Here is a 14,073-nt window from a genome sequence, read left to right on the forward strand (position 1 = left end):
ATTCATTACGTTGGGAGAGTACTAGCACAGGTAAGCCCGTTGCTACCTCATTACAATGTAGTTACCCCTACTGAGTTTAATAAGCACATACTATTATCTAATATAACAATATTACCTGGAATAGATGTCCTTAGAAATTCTCAAATTTTTTGCAGATTTTTTAGACAATCCATACGATACATCTAATGAGATTCGGAGTCTTCTAAGGAACATCATTTTAGAGAACACTATGCATAAATGGTAAGATTTGCTTATCCGGATAGGGTACCACTTGGTGACTCCTACATATAAATAATTGCAGCTTTGATGATAATTCTCGGATTCTAATTTAAATTATACAAGAATAGCAATATAGGCTTTTTAATTTTACAGGTTTAGATCTGCTTATAAAAGCGCCTTCATGACCATTCAAAGGACACAAGACTATTCATAGTCGCATATACTGCAGAAGTCAAACTATATATCCTGATTTGGCTACATCCAATCCATACTTCAGGTAATTATGGGTATCTACTTTCTATTGAAATTATCGAGGCGACATATTTGATTAAGTGGTTTTTAAATGAGCATCCCCCCGTTTTTTATCATTGAGACTTACACTCAGTCTTTCTTACCCGTTTTAGGAATGACAACGCAATATAAATCAAGTTGGCACTTGTGCTCTAAACTAAGAAAAGTGAAAGATACAAACAGGTGATTATTGAAGAACAACCATGGATATTACCTTTTACTAAGAATACTAATATGATACTGTTTGCTTTCTATTTAAGATTTCATGTAGAGTTACGGACAAAAGATAAACTTGGGTAGACACCTTCTGAAGAAGGGGAGACAATTCCCTAAAACGCGTAAAGGATATTGCACTTTAAAAACTTTTGAAACATCATACACCACAGAAAAAGTTGGACTTTGAAGTTGTACGGAGTGCAAAATGTCTATGTTCTACAAATTGAATTCTGAGGGATTGGTTTAATTCAACTATGAGGAAATAGTTACAATTTGAATCACTAATCATGTTAAGAAAGATTTGTCTATAGTTTAATTATTTTGTTATAAGTGTATATAAATGTTATGTTGAATTGTTTCTTTTTACTTAAAAATCCTATTTTGGGATAATGAAATTCACTGGTGACTACATCACCAAGCTATAAAGCTTCAATACTTGAAATCACATGGTTATTTGGTTGTTATTACAACATTAGGGTGTGCAGGGGACGGGAGTGTTCCACAAGTTTGTCGACAAAATGCTAGGACACAATTTAGTGCGTATTGTTGGTGCTTTCGTGTATACCATTTGTGCTTTGGCGTCCACATAAGGTTGAAGACTATTATCAAAGGTCAATAAATGCTAATGTTTTTATTAAATGTTGAGCAGTTACAGGCTGTTACAATACCAAGTAATCTAACTTGATCATCATGTCTTAATGTCTGCTTGTCTTTCTTGAAGATTAACCAATATCTTGGTTTATTCCTTGCTTTACATTCAGCCAATTTTAATTTCACATCAGTGTAGCCTTTGTCTAAATCTATCATATACATTCTTAATTTATGCAGCTGCAATTGCGTCTTGCCAAAATTAGTTCACCAACCAGAATATTTTTGATCACATATTTCTTGTGACAACTTGTGGCAAATAGAGTTGAATTTACCTCTGTAGGTTTGCAGAAGGTCCTGGTAGGAATGTTGTTATTCCTTATATTAATGGTCAGATCAAGGAACGATCTCAGAAGCATGTGTGTGACCTACAAATTCTAGACCAAATGAATTGTTATTAAGAATAATATGTATACTCTGCGATTTCCTGTTCGGTGCAATCCTATATAAGAAAAATGTCATCGATATAATGATTCCAAGTGCATATATGTGAGAAGAGTGTGTATTGTAGTAAAGTATGCGAGTTATCAAAGTGTGCCATGAATAGTTGGCCATTGATGGGGCAAAAGCAGCCCCCATCGCTACCCCTCTCATTTGACGATAGTATTCTCCATTAAAAATGAACAAGTTACCCATGGAAAACATTAATAATTCCTTAAGGAGTTCCATGTGCAAATAGAAAGTCACTGATAAATTTGAGACATGATAATACAGTGATTTAATGGCTAATGCATGATTTATTGAAATCCAGTTATTTTAACAAAGACAAGGAGTCTTGTCCTCAGCACTACGTCTACAGTGGCAAGGACGAGATACCTCGTCCTTTTTGAAACTTCTCTTTGTGTGATCACTGTAAAGCAGCAATCACACAAAACTGAAATCCAACCCCCGGGCTATGTGAAGAGGAGGGCCCGGGGGTTGGATTTCCTCCAGTGTCACATCAGCATGCATAATACGTGCTGACATGACACTGAATGTAAATTTCGCAGCTGCAACCATTTCTGGCTGCGGCAGTGAAATGCAAGGTAAGTTCCTCCCTCGATCTCGGGCATTTTCATGCAGTTTTGATCGAGGGAGGTGTCGTTGGAAAGGGGAGACCCTCCCCTTTCCAACAACAAGTTCCTTGTTGCATTGCTGGGCAGGGATTGAGCGATCTGCACCCAGCAATGCCACTAGACCACCAGGGATCTGTTTTTGAAGTGGGGGGGGTTGTGGGGGCCACTTACTATGTAAGCAGCCCTCTCGTCCTCCAGCCTCCAAGCATAGGCCAGTACGTTTTGCCCACCCTGGGGGCAGATGGGCACACTAATGTGCCCATCAGCCCCCGGAAGAGTAGTTAAAAATAAGTTTTTGGTGGGGTTGTTGTGGTGGGTGGGGGGCACACTAAACCACCATTTAAGGTTGGAATGGAAAGGGGAGTGGCCCTCACCCCCACGCCACCCCAAATGGATGGGCAGGAAACTCATGTAGCCCCCCCTGGGGGCAGATTACTATTGGAATCCGCTCCTAGGAAGGGGTACATGAGATGCCCCCCCATCCATTTGGGGTGAGGGGGAGAGGACCACCAGGGAACTTTGCAATGGAAAGGGGGTGCCCCCCCAAACCCTCTGGGGGCAGAGGGGCACATTAATGTGCCCATCTGCCCCTAGGGCAGGGGCAAAACAAAATATATTTTTTTTTTAAATGCTTTTTTTTGGTGGGGTTGTTGTGGAGGGAGGGGTTGGGGGGCACACTAGACCACCAGGGAACGTTGCAATAGATAGGGGGTTGACCCTTCCTACCCACCTCAAATGGATGGGGCATGTCATGATTCCTGCCCCTCATGTCCCCAGCCCTCCAAGATGTCAGGCTGGAGCCAGGCCACGATCACCTACATGGCCCTCAAGGGCCTCTCCATCCCTCCAAAGACCCACTTGGAGTCAGACTTGGCGCTTGTGGCACCAGACTCACTCACTCCCATAGGATAACATTGGGGATTGGACTTGTAGTGCATTGATGGGGACAAGATGGATGCCCCCACATATTTCGGTTCCCAGAACTGCATGTGCAGTCTAGTCTTTTGGGTGTGGTTCAGCCCAGAGACACCTGGGATACCCAGAGACTATTTCAGCCACGCCCAGGCTGAGAAACATGCTTTGCGTTTTCTGCACCTGCAGCATGACACTCACCGTGTTCGGATCGGTCTCCAGTAGACCTGCATCTTTCTTCTGCGCTCAACTCCTGCAAGAACAAGAACACCGTTAGGAACAGCCTTACCTTGCGGCGCTTCTGCCCATCATTCATTGCTCCTTCTGTTCTGCGGGCATCTTCGGCGGTGTGATTCCCATCCTGGCACGCCGCTTCCTAAGAAAAAGGGAAAAGAAAAGAAAAAAGGCATTATTAAGCATTCAGCAAATCTTCGCTTATTTTTAAAGACTGTACGAGCTTCAAACGCTTACCTGAATCCTAGCCGCTCTGGGGGAACTCTGTCTCCGGAACTTCTCATCCATCTGCAAGAGGGAAAAGACACTCCAGGTTAGCGTGAAAACATCTAGAGGCGCCGCACACCGCGCTTACTCACCACATTTCTTCTTCATAACCGGCATCCACGCTGAAAATGTAGCGGCACCTAAAAGACACTGAAAAAGAACACAGTTCAATATAAATACGAAAGGGTCGCATCGCGCTCTCACTCACCTTCAGCGCTATTCATCTCAGCAGCACGTCGCCATCCCCGGACGCCGGCCATCATCTAAGGAAGGAAAGGAACGAAGTTAGAGAACTGTTCAAAAGACTCATTAACCTTACCTGTCAGACTCTTGCCAGTGAAGTAACTAGGCAGCAACGAGCCCGCATCAATCAACGCGCCGCTGCGCTGAAAGCAGGACGGAGAGCACACTTTCCAAGAAAACAAGGTGATCTGTGGATCAAAGGGAAGGGTTGGACCCTGGGGAAGAAGGGGTTCAAGCACCCAGAGACAATAGGGAGTTAAACTCTACCAATCATGTGTTTCAGGCCCAGTGTCCAGTCGTGTAGACTCCAGGGAAGGGTTTGAGGTCGTAAGAGGTCAGAACAGGATGAGTGACGTCCCCGTGGATACCAGGTGAGCGTTACAGAACACAAAGCCTCACATCAAAATCCACCTGGGCATCATGGAAACGTCAGAAACCGACCAGTTAGCCCACATGTTGGGGCAGCTACGTTCCAAAGTACATGCAGCCAGGCAGGAGACCAACACCCTGAGGAGAGAGCTGATAGTAGCCAAAGAACGCACTGATGATTTAAGCCAGCAACCTCTCAAGTCACAAGCAGGGCATGTAGCATTGCCGGGAAGCGTGCCCTCAATGCCAGCACCATCAGCCAATCCCGTTCAGATAACTCTTCCTGGGGCAGTTCTCTTGGCCCCGCTCGAACGATTTACAGGGGATCCCAAGAGGTTTGCAACGTTCATGAACCAGTGCCGCCTGCACTTCCTTTGTAGACCAGGGGCCTTTCCGAATGACCAATTGCAGGTTGCTTTTGTTCTATCCTACCTGAGTGGTAGCGCTGCGGACTGGTCTGTACCCTTTGTGGCCCAAGACGATCCTTTGCTGCATGACTTCAGGGGCTTTCAGCAGGAGATGGAAAAGCTGTTCTCCCGTCGTACTCATGGGCAGGCATTGGACAACGAACTTCTGTCCCTACGCCAAGGGAATCAAGACCTATTAACATACATAGCCACATTCAATAGACTCGTAATTGAAGCAGAATGGACAGTGGAGAAGAGAACCAGGTTATTTCATCTGAGGTTGCGGGAGGAGCTCAAGGATGTTCTCGCACAAGTAGTGAACCCCCAGAAAGACTGCTGAGAATTCATTGACCTTGTTGTTCCACTGGATCATAGGTTGCAGGACCAAAGAGCAGATCGAACCAGACCAGACCCTCGCCCTATGTATGTGCGTTGAAAGGACAATATTGCCCGCACAACAGAAGGTTCAGGAGAACCAATGCAAATCAGGGGGGTCAGATGCCCCTTGACTAAAGCGGAAAGGGATAAAAGGAGACAGCAGCAGTTATGTCTGTACTGTGGAAGATGAGGTAATTTCCTTAAAGAGTGCCCTGCGAAGCCACCGAGGAGGACGGTAGGGGCCACGGACAAGGAAGATACCATCAAGGAATCGGAAAACTCCCCAGCCCGGCAAGTGTAGGGGTCCACTTGTCGAGCGAAGAAAGTGAACTACAGACCTCCCATTTTTCACTATGGTCTTGATCAATCGCCAACAACCATCTCGGATGCACGCAGAAAGAGCGTACATTGACCGTGGAGCCGTTGGGAATTACATTGACCAGGATCTTGCTGCAAAGATGGGGCTTCCGTTACGCCCTAAATTAACCACCGACACTGTTACCATTGTCGAAGGCACGGAAATAGCTTCTGGACCAGTATCCCAATGCACTGCAGCTTTAACCCTTCTGTGCCAGGATGGACACCAAGAATCTATCGTTTTCGACCTTATTAAGGCACCACAGTTCCGGTTGATTTTGGGAATGCCATGGTTGGTAGCTCACAATCCTCGAATCGATTGGCGAGCAAAAGAATTGGCCTTTCCCGAGACTTGTGCCCACACATGTTATCGCCAAGAGAAACAACCAATAGACACCAGAACCTCCACGCTTGCGACTGTGGCAATCGTCACCCTACCAAGTGAATACCAGGACTTTCACAATGTCTTTCAGAAAGAACAGGCTAATACACTGCCACCGCATAGACCATACGATTGCCAAATCGACCTGATACCCGGCGCACAAATCCCTTGTGGGCGAATTTATGCACTCACGGAACCAGAAAACCAGCACCTGAAGGCCTATCTTGACCAATAGCTGGCCAACGGGTTCATCCGTCCCTCGAAGTCTCCAGCAGCCAGTCCTCTATTCTTCGTACCGAAAAAGGAAGGGGACTTGAGAACGTGCATCGACTATCGCGCACTGAACCAGATTACCGTAAAAAAACCCTACCCCCTGCCACTGATCCCTGAATTTCTTGATCAAGTCAAAGATGCCCAAATCTACACAAAACTAGACTTGAGGGGGGCATATCACCTTGTTTGCGTAAAACAGGGGAACAAATGGAAAACTGCTTTTCGCACCAAATACGGCTTGTACGAATATCAAGTAATGCCCTTTGGCCTTTGCAACGCGCCTGCAGCATTTCAATACTTCATGAACGATGTCCTATGGGAATTGATTGATTTCTGTGCTCTAGTGTACATCGACGATATTCTAGTATATTCCGCATCAAAGCAGGACCACGTTAAACACGTCCGATCCGTATTGGAGAAACTCCGTCAACACCAGCTCTACGCCAAGCTCGAAAAGTGCTCATTCCACGTCTCCGAGGTGGAATTCCTGGGCTTTATTCTCAGCCCGAATGGAATCCGAATGGATGTACACAAGGTAGATGCTATCCTGAACTGGCCATCCCCAAATTCATTCAAGGGGGTTCAAAGTATGCTGGGTTTTGCAAACTTCTACCGCCGGTTCATCCCAGGATTTTCGCAAATCGTGCATCCCATCATGTCATTGCTAAGGAAAAGCAACAAAAAGTTCCAGTGGACAACAGAAGCCGAGGAAGTTTTCCAGGAACTCAAAGCAAGATTCACATCTGCCCCAATCTTATGCCACCCTCGCCCTGATCTCCCATACCTGGTGGAAACGGACGCCTTAAGCATGGCTATGGGAGCCGCCCTCTCGCAAAAGGACCCCGAAACGGGCCAGTTACACCCTGTTGCCTTCTGGTCGCATAAATTCACACCCCCTGAACTCAATTACGCTATCACAGACAAAGAACTCCTGGCCATTAAGTCAGCCTTTAAGGCATGGTGGCACTACCTCTTGGGCGCAAGACACACAATCACCGTGATAACTGACCACCGGAACCTCCAGTACCTAAAAACGGCAAAGGCCCAATCCTCACGACAACTACGTTGGACTCTTTTTTTTTTTGTTGCTGAATATGACTACGTGATAACATTTCGACCAGGGGTGAAAAACAGGAAGGCCGATGCCCTTTCCCGTATGGGGGTGGAAGAGCAAGGGTATCAGACCCCTGACCCAATAGCAATCATCCCGAGTGACAAGCACCTAGGAATCACAGCAACCATAACTCAGAAAGAATTACATGAAGAAATCCAAAACCTGATGAGTCTGGAGCAATTACAAGCGTGGAGTGCACAAGGAGAACATTAGATGATAAAAGATCAGTTGCCCTACTTCAGGAATCGTTTATTCTTACCAAACCAAGAACTTTAAGAACAAGTCATGTCCGGTTATCATGATTCCTTGATCGAGGGCCACCCCGGAATCGCTAAAACCCTAGCCAAGGTAAAACGAAATTATTGGTAAAGACATTATCCAATTCATCCTATCTTGTGGAGTGTGTGCTCAAAACCATCCAAGCAGAAACCGGCTGGGCTATTTCAACCATTGGAAATCCCACCAGCACCCTGGCACACATTGTCCCTCGATTTTAATACTGAATTATCACCCAGTCAAGGGTTTAACACTATTCTTGTGGTCGTGGACCTATTTTCAAAAATGGTACATTTCATTCCTCTTAAGGGGCTCCCAAATGCTTCCACTCTGGCAAAGGTATTTCTTGAAGGTATCGTACAGCTCCATGGGTTTCCTTCAGTTTTGGTCTCAGACCGAGGTACTCAATTCGTATCTAACTTCTGGAGAAAATGCTGCTCTATGGCCCCGATCGACATCTGGCTATCCACCAGTCACCATCCCCAAACGGATGGTCAAACTGAGAGGACAAATCAGACGCTCGAGCAGTATCTGCGTTGGATGTTACACCAAGCTGAAGGAAGCTGGTTCAACCTATTATGGATAGCTGAATATGCTTCTAATAATTCCCTACACACCAGCACTGGGCAGACACCCTTTTATACCATGTATGGCAGGCACCCACGTACTTCTGAGTTGGACGTTCCTACAACCCTGGAAATGCCAGCAGTCATAACCTTGCACACAACCATTTCTCAAACCTTTAAAAGGGCAGCTGAACACCTACTTCAAGCTAAGAATCGGCAAAAGAAGTTTGCTGATCAACACCGAGCAAAGGCCCCAACTACCAAGTGGGAGACAAAGTCTGGCTGGCATCTAAACACGTGCCCATTAAAGGATCCCAAACTTTCCGTCCAAGATACCTGGGTCCATTCACCGTCACCTCCGTGATAAATCCTGTGGCGGTCAGACTAGCTGTGCCGTCAAACATGCAGATTCATCCTGTGTTCCACGTGTCTCTCCTTAAATCTGTTCAACCTGGGACCCGGGTAGCAACGCCACTGCAGCCAGTAGTAGTCGCCAGGGAGCCAGAATTTGAAGTCAAGGACATCCTGGATTGAAAGTACGTCAGATCCAAATTATACTACTTAGTAGACTGGAAGGGGTATGGTCCACAAGACCGGACATGGGAGCCTTGTGAGTACATCCATGCACCTCGCTTGCTTAGCCGGTTTCATCAAAACCATCCAAACAAACCAGGACCCGACAGAAGAGCCACCTTGAGAGGGGCCTTGGGGGGGGTGTGCTGTCATGATTCCTGCCCCTCACGTCCCCAGCCCTCCAAGATGTCAGGCTGGAGCCAGGCCACAATCACCTACATGGCCCTCAAGGGCCTCTCCGTCCCTCCAAAGACCCACTTGGAGTCAGACTTGGCGCTTGTGGCATCAGACTCACTCACTCCCATAGGATAACATTGGGGATTGGACTTGTAGTGCATTGATAGGGGCAAGATGGATGCCCCCACATATTTCGGTTCCCATAACTGCATGTGCAGTCTAGTCTTTTGGGTCTCTGGAAATATTTAAGCCACGCCCAGGCTGAGAAACATGCTTTGTGTTTTCTGCACCTGCAGCGTGACACTCACCGTGTTCGGATCGGTCTCCAGTAGGCCTGCATCTTTCTTCTGCGCTCAGCTCCTGCAAGAACAAGAACACCGTTAGGAGCAGCCTTATCTTGTGGCGCTTCTGCCCATCATTCATCGCTCCTTCTGTTCTGCGGGCATCTTCGGCAGTGTCATTCCCATCCTTGCACGCCGCTTCCTAAGGAAAAGGGAAAAGAACAGAAAAAAGGCATTAGTAAGCATTCAGTAAATCTTCGCTTATTTTTAAAGACTGTACGAGCTTCAAACGCTTACCTAAATCCCAGCCGCTCTGGGGGAACTCTGCCTCCAGAACTTCTCATCCATCTGCAAGAGGGAAAAGACACTCCAGGTTAGCGTGGAAACATATCGAGGCGCTGCATACTGCGCTTACTCACTGCATTTCTTCTTCATAACCGGCATCCACGCTGAACCGCACCTAAAAGACACAGAAAAAGAACTCAGTTCAATACAAATACGAAAGGGTCGCATCGCGCATCGCGCTCTCACTCACCTTCAGCGCTACTCATCTCAGCAGCACGTCACCATCCCCGGACGCCGGCCATCATCTAAGGAAGGAAAGGAACGAAGTTGGAGAACTGTTCAAAAGACTCATTATACTTACCACTCTGACTCTTACCAGTGAAGTAGCTAGGCAGCAACGAGCCCGCATCAATCAACGCGCCCCTGCGCTGAAGGCAGGACGGAGAGCATACTTTCCATGAAAACAAGGTGAGCTGTGGATCAAAGGGAAGGGTTGGACCCTGGGGAAGAAGGGGTTCAAGCACACAGAGACAATAGGGAGTTAAACTCTACCAATCCTGTGTTTCAGGCCCAGTCTCCAGTCGAGGAGACTCCAGGGAAGGGTTCGAGGTCGTAAGAGGTCAGAACAGGCTGAGTGACGTCCCCGTGGATACCAGGTGAGCGTTACAGAATGTCATTTAGCCCTCCCTAGGAACAGATTGCTAATGCAATCTGTCATCTGCCCCTAGGAAGGTGCAAATGTCTATTTACTGGGTGGTGGGGGTCACTAGACCACCAGGGATGGCTTGAAGGAGGGGGGGTCGGTGATCGGAGCATAAAGGTTATGATTTGTTTTTGCTGGGCTGACCACAGATAATGTAATGTTTTTTTTGTTTACACCGTTTTTTTAAACGAGGAGCTTCAATGTTATTTAAGTAGTGTTTTTGTTATTCTACGGTTAGGGCCTATTGTCAGTGGGGTGGGTGGGACTGGGGCTGGAGTTTTGGTGGTGTGGGTGGGAGTGGGCAGTCTGGGGAGGTACTTTGGTGGGCTGGGACACAATTGCAGGGTCAGGCTACAAATTGCCCTCATGCCAGCAGAACATTGGTGTTTCCCTGGGGGCGATTGCCTCCCATGTGGGTTGACCATCCCCAAGTCCAGTGGCAGATTCACAGTGCCCTGGCAGGGTACCCTTTCTTCCCCAGAGGGAAAAGCTGTAACACAGCACAGCCAGAGCTCAAGGCTGGGCTTGGGGACGGTCGACCCACACGGACCCACGATACAGAATTTCCCTCACGGAAGGGACCGGGACCCTGCCGGTGCTCCCTGCGACTGCCGCTACACTTGGGGATGGTCAACCCAAATGGGGGACAGCCGCCCTGCGCCGGGGACATAACCCCCCCGACTATACTGGAGTTCCGGCTGGCCTCTGTTACAGCTTCTCCCCCTGGGAAAGGTTGGGATCCTGCCGGGGCTCCCTGGAACTGTTGCTGTACTTGTGGATGCTACACCCAAATGGGAGACGGATGCCCAAGGCCTGGGACACCACATCCAACCGTCCTGGAGTTCTGGCTGGGCTACGTTACAGTTTTTCCCTTTGGGGAGGTAATGGCACACTGCCTGGGCTCCCTGGTGGGCAAAAGCTGTAACACAGGCCAGGAAGAACTCCAGGATGGTTGGGTGATGTCCCCGGCCTTGGGCATTCGTCTCCCAACTGGGCCTACCGTCTCCAAGCACAGCAGTAGTCCCAGGGAGCCCCGGCAGGGTCCCAACCTTTACCAGAGGGAGAAGCTGTAATGCAGGCCAGCCAGATCCCAGGATAGTCAAGGGTAATGTCCCTGGCCTTGGGCGGCTGTCTGCCATGTGGGGCGACCATCCCCAAGTGCAACGGCTGTCCCAGGGAGCCCCACCAGTGTCCCCTCTCCTTCCCTGAGGGAAATTCTTTAACGGAGCCCAGCCAGCGCTGCAGGCTGGGTTTGGGGATGGTCGACTCGCATGGGAGACGGGTGCCCAAAGCCTGGGACATCACACGCTAGCTCTGGCTAGGTTGTGTTACACCTTCTCCCTCTGCAAAAGGATGGGGAGCCTGCTGAGTCTCCCTGAAACCGCCACTGAACATGTGGACGGTCAACCGACCCGCATGAGGGACAGCCACCCAAGGCCAGGGACATCACCCCCAACCATCCTGGAGCTCTGGCTAGGCAACATTACAGAATTTCCCTCGGGGAACGGATGGGGACCCTGCCGGGGCTCCCTGGGACGCTCGTTGGACTTGTGGCCGGTCAACACTTTTTCTTTTCCGCCCAGGTAGGTGCACCCACACATGTGAGGTAATGTTTTCATCCAGACACATGTGGGAATGTGGGAAGGTAGGACATGTGTTGTTGGCGGCGTGTTTCAGTAGTTTCCAAGTGGGACATGTCTGGAAATTGTGTTTTTGTTTCCTAAAATTCGGATTTTGCCGAGGCTTGTGGGTAATACATTCTCGGGCGATTCACACAAGTCAGACCTCTGTGGATTCCCACGGGTGTCTTCATTTCAGAAATGCTTGGGGATCCCTGTTTTCCTTGGTGGCTGCAACACCCCAGGCCCAAATCTGTAGGTTGTCCACAAGAGCAAATTCTTGCAAAATCTACTCTCCCGTTACACTTGGGGTACCAGTGGTTTAGTCTTTTTCCTTTCTGCCCAGGTAGGTGCACCCACACTTGTGAGGTACTGTTTTCGTTGGCACACCTGTGGGAACACGGGAAGGTAGGACATGTGTTGTTGGCGGTGTGTTCGGTGGTCTTGAGGTGAGAAATGTCTGAAAATGTTGGGTTTTTTTCAAAAATTTCGGACTTTGCTGGGGCTTGTGGGTAGAAAATTCTAGGGCGATTTGCGCAAGTCAGACCTCTGTGGATTCCCACGGGGGTCTTCTTTTCAGAAATGCATGCGACACCCCGGGCCCAAATTTGTAGATTGTTCACGACAGCAAATTCCTACAAAATCTGCTCTCCCAACACACTTGGGGTTACCAGTGGTTTAGCCTTTTCCCTTTCCGCCCATGAGCGACACCGAATGAGTCTTCAGATAGTCCAGAACAAGGCCCTGCGGATTTCGTCTGGAGCTCCAGTCTTCACAAGGATAGCAGACCTTCACAGAGACCTGGACATCGAGATGCTGGACGAACATCTAGCGAAGCTGAGTAAGAACTTCTGCCCAGGACTGAATCAGAACCCGAACCCGAACCCTCTGATCAGAAGACTCACTGCCACCACTGCAAACCCCTTCGACCGCTACCCGCGGCCCACCACTGCGAAGACCCTGTGAAACCAGCCCTACTGTGACAAGACCACACAGACCAAGAAGAATAAAAACCCACGACTACATACTCAACCTGAGAAGGAGTAATGAGGCTCAAGCCACGGTATCCAAAAATCACCGCTGATGGATAAAAGTCAGTCAGCAAGAAGAACAAGCGCCCAGGAACACCTGTGGGAAGGTAGGGCATGTGTTGTTGGCAGCGTGATTCGGTAGTTTCCAGGTGGGAAATGTCTGAAAAATGTTGTTTTTTCCTAACTTTTCTGACTTTGCTAGGGCTTGTGGGTACTACATTTTAGGACGATTCGCGCAAGTCAGATCTCTATAGATTTCCACGGGTGTCATCTTTTCAGAAATGCATGGGGTTCCCAGTTTTCCTTGGTGGCTGCAACATCCCTAGCCCAAATCTGTGGATTGTCCACATAGCCAAATCCAGTCTTCCCCCGTGCATTTGATGTACCAGTGGTTTGGCCTTCTCCCTTTGCACCCAGGTAGGTGCACCCCCACATGTGAGGTACTGTTTTCGTCGGGACACCTGTGGGAAAGTAGGACATGTGTTTTTCTCTTGGTTTTCATAACGTTTGCATACATTTGCTACTGCACTTTGTTGCACAACTATTTCATTTCCCAAATGCAACCTACATTTAGTCGCTGCTTTAGGCACTGTACGCTTTTGTAGCGTGCACAAGTCACCTACCCTTCCAAAGGTGCGCCTGTGCTCTTTCAGAAAATGTTTGCTTGCCATTCCTCACCACATTTGTTTTCCTTAATTAAACATGCTAATTACCTCTGTTTAAGTTGTCAGCATAAAAATCTTGTGTACCATGACTGAGTTTTTGGCTTGTGGTTTTGCTTGTTTTGTGAATCATTACGAAAAATTGGTGATTTCCTAACTAGACGAGTCGGGGGAATGTAGGGGGGGGTGCATTGCTTTTCTCAATATTCAGAAGCCATTACCTTACCGGTCCAATCATGTCCAGCACATAACTTTTTTTTATCTGTCGTTTTTCTGATTTGTTCCCAAACTATGGGAAGTTTACCTACATAATTGTTGCCTGACCTGCACAAATCATCCCTTCCTAAACTTGGAATGTTTTCTACTTTTCAGAAATGTATGCCTGTCTTCCCATTCAGGTTTCCTACCATCCTCTTCCATTCCGTCCACGCATGTCCTATTGGAAAAAAAGGGTAAAATCGCCTACCTCTCACAAATCTGATGGTAACCTTATAAAAAAAATATATATATTTTGGTTTCCACTCCACCTGTTCTT

At 47.9% G+C, this 14,073-nt stretch overlaps 1 protein-coding gene across 3 annotated transcripts in view; it reads left to right on the forward strand.

The window, feature by feature from the left end:
• Window positions 1-14,073, forward strand: part of LOC138567536 (uncharacterized) — a 364,380-nt gene that overhangs the window by 147,946 nt on the left and 202,361 nt on the right. Inside the window, exon 1 of one of the 3 annotated variants that reach the window (XM_069645822.1) lies at window positions 619-693. The exons of the other annotated variants lie outside the window; for them this stretch is intronic. The gene's annotated coding sequence lies outside the window, so the exon portion shown is untranslated. Of the gene's footprint in view, window positions 1-618; window positions 694-14,073 lie in introns of those variants that run through there. 3 annotated transcript variants of the gene reach the window in all.

The sequence above is a fragment of the Ambystoma mexicanum genome, chromosome 2p, assembly GCF_040938575.1.
Source record: "Ambystoma mexicanum isolate Mex_15411 chromosome 2p, UKY_AmexF1_1, whole genome shotgun sequence".
In the NCBI taxonomy this organism is placed as follows: Eukaryota; Metazoa; Chordata; class Amphibia; order Caudata; family Ambystomatidae; genus Ambystoma; species Ambystoma mexicanum.